The 15,761-nt window shown below is 38.9% G+C and overlaps 1 pseudogene; it reads right to left on the bottom strand.

Annotated features, from left to right (window-relative positions):
* Positions 1 to 3,197: 3,197 nt before the first annotated feature.
* LOC143638094 (vomeronasal type-1 receptor 48-like) lies at positions 3,198 to 12,149 on the bottom strand (annotated as a pseudogene).
* Between the last annotated feature and the right edge of the window lie 3,612 nt (positions 12,150 to 15,761).

Below are 15,761 nucleotides of genomic sequence, written 5' to 3'. Positions count from 1 at the left end.
CAGCCAGGTGCTATGCTGTGTGAAAAACCACTGTGAAATGTACAAGCTACAAGAATATGAAGAAGGAAAGCCTGTAGAATATTTGGGTAAACGAGTGATGGCTATTCCTGAAAAATCTGGTTGATGATCACCCATTGTTCCCATACATTGGAAAGATTTCAGTAAAGCTCAGGGTTCCCAGCTATGAATACACAATAACAATAGTTTGATATATGTCTTCAGGTTCATTATAAGAAAAGTTACTTTTTTAACAGCAACAAGAAACTCCAAAGGAGCTTCCTCACAGGCACTAAGCTTTCCTTACTGGGAAACCCAACATACCTGCAGGAGGATCTGTTTCCCTGATGATGTCAATAATAACCTGAGTCAAGTTCAAATTGCTTAAAGAGGAATAAAAGGAGATAGGTTCACATTTGTTCTGTAACTGCATTTGCATGAAAATATGGACTTAAAAAACAAATGTGGGCACAGACACCTGAACAGAATGAGGATCAACTTTTCCAAATATTCTTCCTAACAAAATGCCTATTAGACACAACCATTATTAGGAAAATGGGAAGTAGAATTTTAAAATGAATAATAAAAAGAGACCAGATGAATGGACCATATATTCTTTCTGCTCAACTATTGAAAATTATATTCCTAGATCTTTGGGGGCAAAAAAAGGAAACCACAATCAGGTTCACTTGTCTTCTCATGTGAAGGTGACACAGGACCACTGCCCTCTCACTTTAAATTGGCTACTGGGCAGAACACACAATATGGAGAGTCACTATTCATTTTTAATTTGAGAGATTAAATGTAGGACAATGAAGATTTCATGAGAAATTACAATACATAGTTGTGGTAATATAAGGTCACCCCTGTTACTTTCGGGTTTATGTAAAATTACTTTTTAATTACTGAAAATTTAGAAAGTCGCATATCAATGAGCATTCCATTTTTTCAAGAACATGAGAGAAGCCAAGCTGAGCATATTTAATAAAGAGGAGACATGGAAAATGATTACTTCTCTAATGATTTGTATAGGACTAAATAACATAGAAAACAGGAGCTAGCATAGATAGCATGTGCCGCTTTCCAGAGAAAATTAAATAGAAGCCTGAAATAGTGGAAATTTCTTATGGAAAACAAGGATTAATTTTCTAAGTCTCAAACTAAAGAATGATACATGCTAGGAAGATTTCCTTCATTGCATCTCATTGAGCACCGTTGTCTGGTTGAGTGCCATGGTTAATAATGGATGGCTCTTCTAAAGCTACAAAAACCCTCACTAGGACACCCAGTTTGCCCCTTCCTCCCTCCTACTAGAAGCCCATGTTCTCACAGCCTACATTTGGGGAAACAGAGAAGAGCTTGGCTGGATGGATGCCAGCAACTTGGTGCACCTGAGAATAACCTGCACACTTTTAAGGAAAGGGTGTGGTGAGCTCATCTCTCTGTAGCCTGTCATTTTAGTGTCTATAATTAGATGACAGGATCCCACTGGGAAGCCTAGGACAATGGAATCCCCAGGGGAACATTTCACTTGCCCCTTAAATGGATTCTGTTCTGGATAATAGCCACCTGGGGAGAGGTGTGCTCAAAATTTCCTCCAAGTTCCTTTCACAAAAAAAAAAAGTCTGTCCCAATCATCTGGAAACCCCAAGTTCTGTCACTTCCATCCAAAGTTCAAATTAGCCCATACCCATTCCACATGTCATGATGCCTGGAATCTGGGCAGAGTCTCCTCGTGCCTCCTGTGGCTCTGAAGGTCCTCTCTCTACAATGTCTGATAGGCACCCTCTTTCCCCACTCCATTCTCACGTAGGTCACCTGAGTTTTTACATTACTGCTCATGTGCACCAGGACTTCCATACTGAAGATTTCAGGATCCAAGCTGTGGCATCACATGAAAGTGCACTTGAAAAAAAATTGGAAAAACAGAGACAGAGCTGGAGTCTGTGAGCTGCAGTCATAGCAGCAGATGGAACATCCTTGAATGCAAGGGCTCTCTCGTTCACCAAGGATGTCCATGTAACAGGGTAGAGGAGTGTGTGGCTGCAGAGGCACTAATCAAGACCTCCAGAGACCAAGCAAGTATTGGGCCATGGAGCAAGTGCAAGGCTGCAATATATACACTCATATCCAAGGCTATGCCTATTGGGTAAGGGGTTTGCCGCTCACTTGCCTAGCACGGAGGAGTGGCCTGACACTCAGATGCCCTTAACATATGCCATGTATAAAGTACTCCATGCACTTGTCCCCACATCTCCCCCCTCTGACTGTGCTGCAAGGATTTCAGCCAGCATTGCTGTTTTCCATTCCCTGGCCTTTACAGGATTACATAAGTGTCACACAACACAGGAAAATATTATCACTATCATAAATAGTAGGGCCAGGGTGATAGCATTATATGACTTAGTTAATTTGGCTATCAGGTTTTTCCAATGTTCAGGTTTTTCTGCAGTCCAGCTGCAGCAAAATAACCGGGGGATGACGAACAACTTGTGTACATTGATACAGCAGGAGTGGGAGCCGTTTATTATAGGACAACAGAGGTATTTATACATTCCACACAGCTTATCTAATTAACATAAATTATATACAGCAGTCAACCAATAAGGAATTTTCACACTTAATGGCTCGATGGAGTTACTTCACAAACCACTCTCTCTGGCAAAATGCCAGGCGCCATCCAGACTTGTTTACAGACTCTAACATTTGCCAGGTGCCATTTTGACTTGTTTTCAGACTCTAACACCCTGGAGGAAAGAGGAGGTTGTCAAGATAAACACCTTCATCTCATTGGTTTTGATTACTGACATGGTAAGGTTATGCATAGTCATAACATAGTCAGCATCCCAAGCCCCCTCAATATACTGAGAAAAATTAGAGAGGTGTAAGGTTACATTTTCAGACATAGAATATTGGGTGACACAAATGCTATGGAATTCAGGGTCACAAGTGAGATATGCAACATAAATAGAATATCTAGATGTTCCTGGTGGAGGTCTAGTTCTTGATGAATGACTAAAATAGCAGCTCAGGACATTTTATTTAGGTCATTTTGAATGACAAGGGCTTCTGCCATAGCAGTAGACACCTTTTCCATAGTCTGAGCCATATGGACACTCAAAGTGAGCAAAGCAGTGACAGTGGCTGTGGTGGCAATGGTGGCTACCAGGGCGATAATCCAAGCAATGACAAAGCTAATTTCATGCCTTGTCCAGTTCAGGCTCTTTTTCAGAAGGTTCTTCATCTCCATGTCCGAAGGACCCCTGCACTCTCTGGACAGGCTCACTGGAAGCCAGATTTCTGGGTACACTCTAAGGATAAATATAAATTTTAGTTTTCATAGCAGGAGTTAGACAATTTATAAGCCAGATGGATGTATTGACTACACATGAAATTTCTGTATGAATGATATTTATGTCATCAGTATCATTGATTATTAGCATGGCAAAGGTTGGTGTACACAACATGTGCATCATGGATATGGGTGTAATTTGGCACAAGGCAAATCCATGGTCAGAGTCTGGACTCACTATAGACCCATTCATCCAGCTGGCTGCTGCTGTTTTGATGGAGCTAGCAGCAGGCAATATAGGTATGATACCCATTATGCCATACTGATTTCCTGCATAACAGTTGGTAACAGCTTGTCCCATGAAGCAGGTACTGCAGTGGCCCATATGGTTTTGGGGCACATCAGCTACATTCCAGAGAGCTGTACCCACTCAGGTGCATAGATATTTTTCTTCCCCAGAGAAGTTCCACTTATCAAGGAGATGAGGTATGTCAGTGACACGTTGATTCCATGGCATGCTATTATTATCTGAGGGGGGGCTTTCCAAAAAGCATTGTTGGACATGTTGGCCGCCAGGGTTTCTTTCATTTGCCATGGGGGAGTCTATGGCTTTAGGTAGCACTAACTATTACTCTAAGGTCAGTGAGAGATATCCCAACATATGCCTGATTATAGTTATCTACAACAGTTTCATGCGCAATAGTAAAACAGAGGGGACTGCCTGGATCATAGGTTTTATTATATACTATGGAGAAACAAATGGGCAGAGTTGGTGTGGAAATTCTGGCATTCCAGGGTACGGTCACATCCTGGATGGATAGCTCAGGATCAATAAGGTTGGAATTATTAGAGAAGAGCTTAAGGAAAGCCCCTTCCCAATTAGCAATTGCTAAAGGTAATGGAGACCAAAGAGACCAAAGCCCAATTTACCTGATGGGAGTCTTCACTGTTGTCAGTGAACATTGCACACAGTAGGACCACCATCATAGTAGGCTCAGGGATGGTGTTGCCATCAGGCAAAAAGACCAATCTGGTGGCTTGTTCAACAAGACCTTTAAGATCACCCAGGTTACTTTATGTGAGGTCTGTTTGTGTTGAGTCTCTTGCTTGTAAGGTTTTTCCTCCAAAGTTAATTCCTTCAACCTCTTGGTTTGTAGCTCTGGGGGGTCTAGGGCTTGACTTTCTGGCAGGCACCCAGATGCAGTGAGGCTCCTGTTAACATATGCAAACCCTTGACCCTTAGTTAGGAGGGGCCCTGGATCATGCCATGGATTTGTGATGGGATCCTTCCATGAGACCATAAGTAGATGGGAGGGCCCTGTGAGGGAGGCCCTATGTTAATGGGCTTCTGTTTCCATAGAAAATTTTGAAATTGAAAGAAAATTTAAAGCAAATAAGGTTTTGTTGAAGACATCGAGAGGGGACTTGGTATAGTTTGCCCTCTCTGGCTTGGAGCATGGTCTGTAAGTCCTTTCTATGATGTCTTGAGCCTGTGGGTTGTAGGGGATCTCAGCTAAGTGTTGTATATGCTGATCATCACTAACCACCTGAAATGTCTTGCTAGTAGAGGCCCTCTGTCAATTTTAATAGACATGAAAACACCCATAGTTCAAAACATTTCAATAAATGGGAGATGATCTTTATTGTGGTTTCTCCTGTGGGGGCTGTGGCCATCACACAGCATTGATAGATATCAATCATTACGTGAATCTATTTTAAATTTCCAAAAGAGGCAAAATGAGTGACATCTCTTTGCCATAAAGCATTCAATTTTAACCCTCAGGGATTCACTCCAGCAGGTTGTAAAAGGCAAATGGGGAGAAAAGTTGCACATTTTTGGCAGTCTCTGACTAGCTATCTCCAAACCTCCTTAGTCCTGCTTTTATGCAACAGCCATGGCTGAGTCCAGCAGAGAGTCTTGAACTGTGTGTGTCCCTATATCCTTGGTGGCCCCAAATCCCGTCATCCAGTGTGCCATTGTGTACTGGCACCCCTGCTGCTCTATGTTCCTTATTTAGTCTGTTCCAGATCAACTTCTTGACTATGGCCACCCAGGCTCCTTCATGAGATACCTTTCCTTCTATCACCTTGTTTACTCTGTCAATAAACTGTGACAAGTCCTCAGTGGCTTTTCTGCCTTAAGCCCTGTATAGAAACTGGACCTCTCCAGCTGGTAACTTCTTCCAGGCTTTTAAAGCACAGAGTCAAACCCGATTGAAATAATTGGGCCAACTTGTGGCTTGTACCACAGGGGAACAGCATATTCCCCCTCCCTGCAAGCATTCAGCTGGGAGGTTAACATCCGTGATTTGGTTGTGATCCCCCTGCTATTCACATTCATCATAGAAGAATGCCATCCACTTCAAGAATGTTGCAGGCTCAAAAGCGGCTCTGGCTCTGGGCAGAGTAGGAATGGAAAGTACCCATGAATTGACCATGAACTCTACAATCTTAAAAAAAAATGCAATGCCTTCTATGGTGTTGTTAGGGTAAGCACACCAGTACACAGCAAGTCTCAGGGGAAACGGAAATGTTATACCCATTTAAGGGCAATGACCCTTTCCTGCCAATCATATGCAATCAAAATGTCACTCTTTTTTCTTAAATTTCACCCTTTAGAACCATGAATAGCTCTGTTTCTTTAATTGGCCAACATCAGTTACCATAATGTCCTTCAGAGTCATCCACACTGTGGTGAATGGCAGAATTTGCCACTGTTAAAAGACTCAGCATGTTGCCACAGTTTCTCTGACCATCTGTCCTTGGGTGGCCTCAAGTACCTTCACATCTTGGCTGCTGTGAGTAAGACTGCCACCAACAAGGGAGCACTATGTCCTCTAGCAATGCTGACTCCCAGGTAGGGGCATGCATGACCACAGGGCATGACTGGAGCACAGGAAGGCCCCACCCCTTGTTCCTGGAGCACACCACCCAGACTGGTTTCAGAACTATGGAAAATTAACCATCATACCCTGCCAACAGTGCATATATTTGAGAATAATGGTTGTCTTTCTTTTCACATGATAGCCATCCAGATTGATGTGACAGGAAATCTTATGGTGGATTTGATTTGTATTTCCTTGAGAACTAGTTGATGTTGAACATCATTTTATTGCTTCTTGATCATATCTGTGTCTTTTCATGGATGGGATATCTGTTCAAGTCTTGTGCTATTTTGAAAAAAGGTTATGAACATTTTTACTAAATTCTAGGAGGTTTTAGTAAATGTTCAAAATTAATCTCTTTTCAATATGTGATTTGAAAATGTGTTCTCCACTCCATGGGTTGTCTGTTGACTGCTGTTTATCTTTCTGCTTCAGAAGCTTTTTTAGTTTTACGTCATATCATTTGTGTATGACTGAGTTGGTTGCCTATTCTTTTGGTGTAATATCCAAAAAAACCTTTTTCTTTTTTTAATTTTTTTTATTGATTTTAACAATAAATAAATAACAGGGAATGCATTATAATTCTTATCACATGTATACAGCACAATTTTACTATATAAAATATGTTGACACCAATTTTTGTCTTCATATATGTACTTTGGATAATGATGACCATCACATTCCACCATCCTTGCTAATCCCCTGCCCCCTCCCTTCCCCTCCCACCTCTCTGCCCTATCTAGAGTTCCTTTATTCCTCCCATGCTTCCCCTCCCTACCCCACTGAGTCAGCCTCCTTATATCAGAGAAAACATTCAGTATGTATTTTTGGGATTGGCTAACTTCACTTAGCATTATCTTCTCCAATGCCATCCATTTACCTGCAAATACCATGATGTTGTTCTCTTTTATTGCTGAATAATATTCCATTCTGTATATATGCCACATTTTTAATCCATTCATCCACTGAAAGGCATCTAGGTTGGTTAGACAGTCTAGATATTGTGAATTGTGCTGCTCTAAACGTTGATGTGGCTGTGTCCCTGTAATATGCTGTTTTTAAGTCCTTTGGGCTTAGACTGAAGAGAGGGATAGCTGGGTCAAATGGTGGTTCCATTCCCAGATTTCTATGGAATCTCCATACTGCTTTCCATATTGGCTGTACCAATTTGCATTCCCACCAGCAGTGTATAAGTGTACCTTTTCCCCACATCCTCGCCAATACTTGTTTTCATCTGTCTTCATAATAGCTGCCATCATTTTCTATTCCACTATCCTAAAGTTTTTCAACCTTTTGATTTTTACAGATTTATAGATTCACTTATCCCATGTAAATATTCAATATGTCTTGAGTTTAATGTTTGTGTATGGCTGTAGGATAAGGGTCCTCTTTGATTCTGTGCATGTATTTTTTGAACAGACCATCCTTACTACATAGGCTATATTTGACAGTGCTTTTAAAGATGTCTTAATGAGAATGTATCTGGACATTTCTCTAGGCAGTATGTTCTGTTCCACTAGTTTATATGTTTACTTTTATGCCACTACCATAATGTTTTCTCTGTGTGTGTGTGTGTGTATGTGTGTGTCTATGTGTGTAATGAAGTGTTGATGGTGAACTCCAGGGCCTTGTGCAAGCTAGGCAAATTCTACATCTCCAAGATCCATCCCAGCCCCTCCACATGTATCAATGACTATCACATTATCACATATTTTAAAATCAGAGTGTGGTTTTATTAGTTTTGCTTTTTTTTATCAAGATTACTTTAGCTATTTAGGGTATTTTTATGGTTTCATATGGATTTTCGCTTTCTTATTTCCTATTGCTGTAAAATATGTCACTGAGATTGGAATTGGATATCGAGTCTGATGTGTGTATAATTTGATCACGTGGACATTATAATGTTGATCCTTCGTATCCATAAACATGATGCTTTTTTCCTCTTACTCATAGTTAATTTAATTTCATTCATCTTTATAGTTTTTCAGGGCACAGGTCTTTCTCTTCCCTGGTAAATTTATTTCTCAGTCTTCTGCTTTTTCTAATCCTATTGTTGAGGGGATGTTTATCAGGGCCAGCTGGATCCTATGGATAAATCCCAGGCCTTCTTGATAAATGATGATGCTTTCAACATGTATAAATCCAATCTGCTCACATTTTTCTCAAGTTTTTTTTTTCTGTATGTGTTCACTAGAGGGGTTTGGCCTGTGCTTTTCTTGGCTTACATTTGTGTATAAGTGTGTCAACCTTATAAAATGCATTTGGAGATCCTTCTTCCTCTCTTGTTTGGAGGAGATAAGAGGCTTTGGTGTTAGCTGTTTTAAAAACTTGGTAGCCTTCCACCATGAAGTTCTGGGTCCCTGGACTCTTCTTTTGAGGGAGGGAATGTGTGTGCTACTGGTTTCATCTTCTCAATCATTATTGTTCAGTTCAAGTCTGTTATTTTTTTATTCCTCAGTTTTTGGAGATGGTGCATGTCTGGGGATCTGTCTGTTTTTATCTGGTTATTGATGGTGTGAGTGGAGTTGTTCTCAGCCCTCATCTATGGTCCTCCCCACCATCCGTGGTTGCAATTGGAATGCTCCTGATTTCATTTCTGATATTGTTACTTTTCCCTTTCATTCTTTCAGCCATTCTGCATTGAAGATTGTCAATCTTGTTTTCCTTATTTAGGAACAACACCTTGGTTGGGTTGATTTTTACTACTTTTCTGAGTGCTTTTCATTTGTTTCTATTCTCATCTTTATTCTTGTCCTTGTTCTGGATATTTGGGGAAATGGCTTTTAATGTTGTTCCTCCAGTTCCTTAAAGAGTCCAGGTAGGCAGCTTGTTTGGAAATGTTTTCTTTTTACAACATGAAATGTGTTGCTCTATGACTCTTCACACTCCCTGCATGGGGTTCCCTGAGGTCTAGTGTGTGGTCTTCTGATACATGTTTTCTCAAGAGCTTTTCTGATTCCACTTTTGAATTCTTTTTTACATTATTGTTTAAAAGGCATTGTTTAAACTCTCCCATATTTGTTCTTTTCAGTTGTCCTTCTTTATTTTAATTTTAATTTTAATTCTATTGTGCTTCTAAAGATACTAGATGTGACCTCAGGGTTCTTTGCATGGAGGAGGCTTGTTTGGTGACCTGGTGTTGTCCTCCTGCTCTGAGCACATCACAGTCCTGCATTCTGCTGTTGGTTGGAACTTTTCTATGTGTCCTAGATCCTTTTGTCCCTGTAGTGTTTATGTCATGATGTTAAGTATAATTTTTTTTGCTGTTATTATATTGCTGTTAATTTATCTTGAGTTTGGTCCATATTATATTCATTTTCTTCCTGACATTATCTCAGACATTTGTCACTAGGATACCTTCTTGGTGAGCTGGTGCTCTTTCCCAGTATGTGATGGCCTTCTTCTCCTCTGACCATGGGTGACCTAAAGTCCAGGTTCTTTATTCAGGTGCCCATGCTATGCTGGTTTCCTTCTTGCAAGGTGCATCATTTTCCTGACCTGTTATTTTCTGTGTGTCTTTACAACTCCAGGGCTTGTATTTCACAGAGTTTACATGGGTGGGTTTTTTTTTTTTTGGTGTGTTTATGAAGACACCCTAACTTGATAGTGGAGATTTATTTATTCACACTTAACAGGTGTTGATAATGACTTAAATCTCCATTTTTCTCATTGGTCTCTTTTCTGTAATTCTTTGATTTCTTTAATATTCTATTATGTGTTCTCAGTTTTTTTAAGTTCTACAAACATATCCTCTGTTTCCTTTACTTCTTCAATTTTTTTCTACAGTATTTTTTCAGAATATTTTACATTTAATTGATTTCCCTCATTTAAATATACTATATAAAAAGTGCACAATTTTTGCAATACTAATCTCATGATTAGGAAAATTTCCATTGGGTGACCTACCGATTCAGTTTGGTGTTTTGACTTCATATACTTTTCTTCTGAAATCCTTCTATTGGAGCTACCTACTACAGTGTTTAAAGTCTTTGAAAGGCTGAGCAGCACAGAGTGGGTACTTAGCAGAATCCGTAGGAAGAACACTTTTCGTGGAAGAGACTTAACGATTCATACTTTTCAAAACCAGTCTTACAATAACTGGGACAAATCAGTCATAACTTTTAAAACTCACCAAATTATACATTGTGGCCCATTGAGAATCTTATCATTTAGTTTTTAATTTCAGGACAAATATTTTCCACAATGGGTTTATGATAATTAAAAACACGTTTATTGTGGAAAATATATGTATATATCTAAAATGTAACAAAACACCAAATATATAAAATAAACATTGTGACTCTTTCTTCAGTGTACAGTCATGGATTGTCTGTTCACATGATTCCATGAGTTCTTGGCATTTTTCTTCTTATGGAGTAGAGATTAAAAATTTTCCACTGTCCACTTTGTTGGGTCCCTGGAATTCCATTTTATTTTTCTGTCCCTATCAATTTGGCTACTCCAAATTCCACCTCCTTTAAGTAAATTTATATAATATTTGTTCTTTTGTGACTCACTTGCTTTAGTGAGTAGCTTGAAGCCTCAGCTATGTTGCATTGTGTGCCCAAATCTTCTTCCCTTTTCTAAGTTCCTAATACTCAAGTGTCTGCAGAAGCTATGTATTGTTTGTATATTCTTAAGGTTGTAGGTACTGAGTTGTTTCTACCTTTGAATATTTAAAACGTGGATTTATGAGCAATTTTATAGAAAAAATGTTTTGAATCCCTGCACGGAGTATTGTGTATGTATGTTTGTTTGTGTGTGTGTGTGTGTGTGTGTGTGTGTGTGTGGTGTGTGTGTGTGTGTGTGTGTGTGTGTGTGTGTGTGTTGTATCAGGGGATATTTTATGGTAGCAAAAGTTTACATTATACTTTGGAAAAAATACAGATAACTAAGACAATGAAATAATTGAAAAGCCTTGGAAATATTGTATCTAAAAATAGTATGGAATATACAAGACCTGACAAGTGACATTCACCTCACAGGGTCCCTTGAGGACACCATGTGAAAAATGAATCCCTGGTAATATCCCAGAGAGGCATGTGGTTTAACTTTCTTTTATATATTTGCCATCTACACATACCCAAATAAATTATTTTGAGAGAAGAAGGAGGGATTTGTATTGCATTTAAAACAAAGAACATATACCCTCCACCATGATAAATTATTTTAAAACCAGCACATTTTTTTCATCTTAACACAATTTATCCATCACTGGCTAATGAAATGTGTAGTGTCTTACCCCACATATATCTCAAAATACTAATAATACGTTTTTCAGTAGCAATGAACACCAAAGGGCTGAATGAGGCATAGCTATGGGCCATGAAGATCTGTATACTGTAAAATATTTGATCATCATTCACTGTGAGTCTTGCATAGGAGATAATGCTGTCCAAGATGGACATGACCACAAAGCAACTCAAGTGCAGCAGGATTGTTCACGTGGCCCTCAGTTCTGGGGATGATATTGGGGACAGGCTGGTGCTATAAAGATTATGGGACTGCCTCTTATGCCTGCACAATAGAGTCACTATGTATCCATTTGCAATAGCCATGATTCCTATAAGGGAGCCTTCCCTGAAGGTCAGCAGGGTGGCAAAGGTGTGTTGGAGGAAGAAGGTCATGGGCCAAAGAGAGCAGAATTCTGTGACATACATAAAGTTGTCTGAGGTCAAATTGGGGGTAGCATTACTGGAGATGAAGTGGTGGCTACTGAAGGATGAATAGATGACCCACAGGAAGAGAAGAAAACACAGGTTGTGATGTGAGAATTTATGTTTGAACTTTGCCAAGAAGGAGATCCTGGGGCTGAGAGTGATGGCTTGGAGGACACTCAGCAGGCAGGTGGTGCAGAGGGAAAAGCCCCTCATCAACCTGTACAGGTAGATAAGCCATTTATATTTCACATGACCCCACCTTTCCCCCTGAGGTGTATAAATATCTGAATCGATGAAGCCCTTGATGAGCAGCATTGTTAGGTGAATTAGCACCAAGAGACCAATGGCCAGGTCAGTGGGCTTAGGTCTGTGCCTGGTAATGTGCAAGGAGACGTGGATGAGAAGAAGAACGATGTTGGTCAAGACCCCCACGTTAATTTCAGTGTACACGATATTTCTTATGTGAATGTTACTGTACAATTTATGGACTTTGCTCACCTTATGGTGGGAAAGAAAAATATTATTAATACCTCAGGAAAAAAAAAACAAGAAAATATCTTCTTTGGAAATATGATCTCCTTCATAGATCTCAATGAACATTACTTCTATGAGGAAAAAAAAGAAAATTCATCCAAATATATCTTCATTTCACATGAAAACTCAATTCTGGTGGGGGGCACAGTGGTGTCTTCCTGAAATCTCAGTGACCTAAGAGGCAAAGGCAGGAGGATCACAAGGGTGAAGCCAGTCTTGACATCGTGGGGAGAATCTGTTTCCAAATATAGAGTAAAAAAGACAGAGTGTAACTTGGTGCTGGTACACTTACCCACAAAGCAATCCCCAGCAAACAATAGTAAAATAAATGATCCCTGTGTTTTACCTCACATTCCCGAAAACCTGTCCCCCAAAACAATCCCCATTCACTGATTCATCTCAACACCTCTCAGCCTTGGCTAGATTACATGTGCCATTGGGACCTCCACAATGGCATACTTAATAGTTCTTCAGTTTTCTTGTTTGTTAAGAATTATGGAGCTGGGGTTTAGGCTCACAGGTAGATCATTCACCTACGATGGGTGAGTTATTGGGTTCAATCCTCAGCACCACATAAAAACAAATAAAAGGAAGGCATTCTGTCCATATACAACCACAAAAAAACAAATTTAAAAAAAAAGAATTACCAGCCAGTCATGGTGGCACACTCATCTGATTCCAGCAGTTTGGCAAGCTGAGGCAGGAGGATCACAAATTGAAGGCCAGCCTCAGCAACTTAGCAAGGCCCTAAGCAACTGAGTGAGACCCTGTCTGAAATTTAAAAAAAAAAAATCTGATGATGTGGCTCAGTGTTAAGCACCCCTGGGTTTATTTCCTCTTAAAGAATAATAATAAACATTAGCACATATTTTAAAATATATTTCTTTCCTATTACTACATGTGTGAGGTTTTCTGGGGCAGGACAGAGTCTCGCTTGATTTTTACGTTGCTGATCTTGTTTGTCAGGTACATCATAGTAGCTCTCCAGTTTTAGGTGGATTTGAGTGGGGTTGCTTGCAGGAAATTGGAATGAGCCCATCCCAAGCCAAGAGTGTCACAGGTTAGACATGCCCCGAGGTTATTTCATGTCAGCACCATGTTAATTCTGGCTTACTTTCTGCCAGACCAAATATCTGTAATATATAAACAAGAAAACATGGGTGTAAATTCTGAAGTCTGATGCCTGAATTTACTTGTGTTATTTTCCATTCACAGTCGCCTCCCCTTGAGCTCTCTCTGATGCTGAGATACAGTCATCTCAGCTATCAACATAGTCACGTAAATCCTGAAGACATCATATTTGAAAAAACTAAAGTGTGTGCACCTACCTTGGAAGTGTTTATGGCACAAAATAAACTCCCTAGAAGTGTTGGATTCTAAAGTTATTATCATACAGTTCTTCATGTATGTGACCTGGGAGGATCAATTTAGTTATTTTAGTAATAGGTCTGTTCTGTTGCTACCTTACCAGAGAGAATGGAAAGTGGACATTACTCCTGCGCATGGTGGCACATGCCTGCAATCCCAGCAGCTCAGACAGCTGAGGCTGGAGGAGTGCAAGTTCAAAGCCAGGCTCAGTAACTTAACTAGGTCCTAAGCAAAACTCAGGAGACACTGTCTCTAAATACAATATAAAAAGGAAGTGGGGATATGGGTCAGTAGTTAAGAACCCATGGTTAAATTTCTAGCACACACACAAAAATTAGAAATTTAGTGGAATATTTGCATAATCCCTTTCAGAGAACCTGGTTATATTTTTGTCTGCCCTTGGAATCCTCTGCTGTGGCTGGACATGTCACATTTTTTTATCTTCAAGCCAGAAAAAATAGCCTATGTTAGAATATTCCAAAAATATTACCAAGAGCAAATTTCATTATTTTTTCTTTTCAGTGCTTTCCATTTTAGCAGCAAATAGGACTGCAATTAAAATAGACTTGGTGTTGTTCCATTTGAAGGTTTTATTGAAAGAACAAGAATCTAGCCCAATCCTGAAACATGGGCTCAATGATGATAATACAAATTAAAAGGTGACCTTCCTTCAGACTCAAAAGGTCTAAGTCTGAAATTTATGATGAAAAATTGTTGAATGATCTGCTGGGACTATATTTCATAGAGAGTGTGTGCATTTCTTTTAATATCATCCAAGTGAGATAGATGATATTGTAAAAGCTTTTCAGTCATAAAATAATTTTTTTACAGAAAATCAAGCATATGAGAATGATTTATGTTATGGCTACTGGTTCTACCATTTAAGATTCTAAGGGGATGCAAAAAATATTAATCACTCACCAACACTGGATACCAGTTAAGAATTCAGACGTGAGGCAGGTATTTAGTTAAAACATTTGAAGTGAAGATTTTCTGAAACAAAATTCTATAGAATTATTAGAAAAGGTAGCTATAATAAGATTAATAGACCCTGTATCCAAAATATTAATAGATTCCTGGTTAAATACATTTTATAGCCATATTCATACTACTATAATTTGTAAAGTTCTTCATTTAAAATAAAATCTTGTTTTTCTATTCTTGGTCTCAATAAAGAGAAGTCAGTAAGAAAAAGATAATCAAAAAGACAAAAATTCAGGTTTTTAAAAGAAATGATTACATAATATGACAGTTTTCTCCATTCACTCACCTAAAATATTCGAGTTGGTCCCACAATAACCCCAGTTACTGATAGTAAGATACCAAAGTTAAACTCACCTGTAAGCTTCATGGGTCATGGAAATGATAACTTGAGCCCTATATGTACTGATAACAGCACATTCTTGCTATTGTTTGTTTTTCATGTAAGATAATGTGTCCAGTGATCATGTTTTTTCTTTTATATTTTTCTTTTTTATTTTAGATACAGGAATTGAACCCAGGGGTGCTTAACCACTGAGCCAAATCCCCAATAAGTTTTATTTTGTATTTTGAGACATGGTCTTCCTATATTGCTTAGAGCCTCACTAAGTTACTGACAGTGGCCTTGAACTTGCCTCCAATTCCTGAGCAGCTAGGTCAAAGAATATTCTTGAATATATATACATTATCATTGAATAACTACCATTTAAAAATAGCTGTGAAACTACCTTAGTTCATATGATTTCTGTGAAATACAAGTTTTGCTTTCATTCAATTTGAATCATTTAAAAAACTTGAGCAGACACCAAATTCTATTGTGTGCATGCCTGAATATGTAACAATTAATTCCAAGGTTATGTATAATTATAATGCACCCGTAAAACTTAAAATAAATTAAGTAAAGCAAAAAAATTCAGCTGATAAATAAATAAGAATAAGAATATGAGCTGTAGAAATATTTGATATTACAGAGCTCTTGAAGGATTATATTTAAATAACCTGTAAATCAGGGTCCTTAATGATATTAATTGCACTTCTGTCAAC

This window comes from Callospermophilus lateralis, chromosome 16 (assembly GCF_048772815.1).
Source record: "Callospermophilus lateralis isolate mCalLat2 chromosome 16, mCalLat2.hap1, whole genome shotgun sequence".
NCBI lineage: Eukaryota > Metazoa > Chordata > Mammalia > Rodentia > Sciuridae > Callospermophilus > Callospermophilus lateralis.
This window is presented reverse-complemented; position numbering and strand designations above follow the sequence as displayed.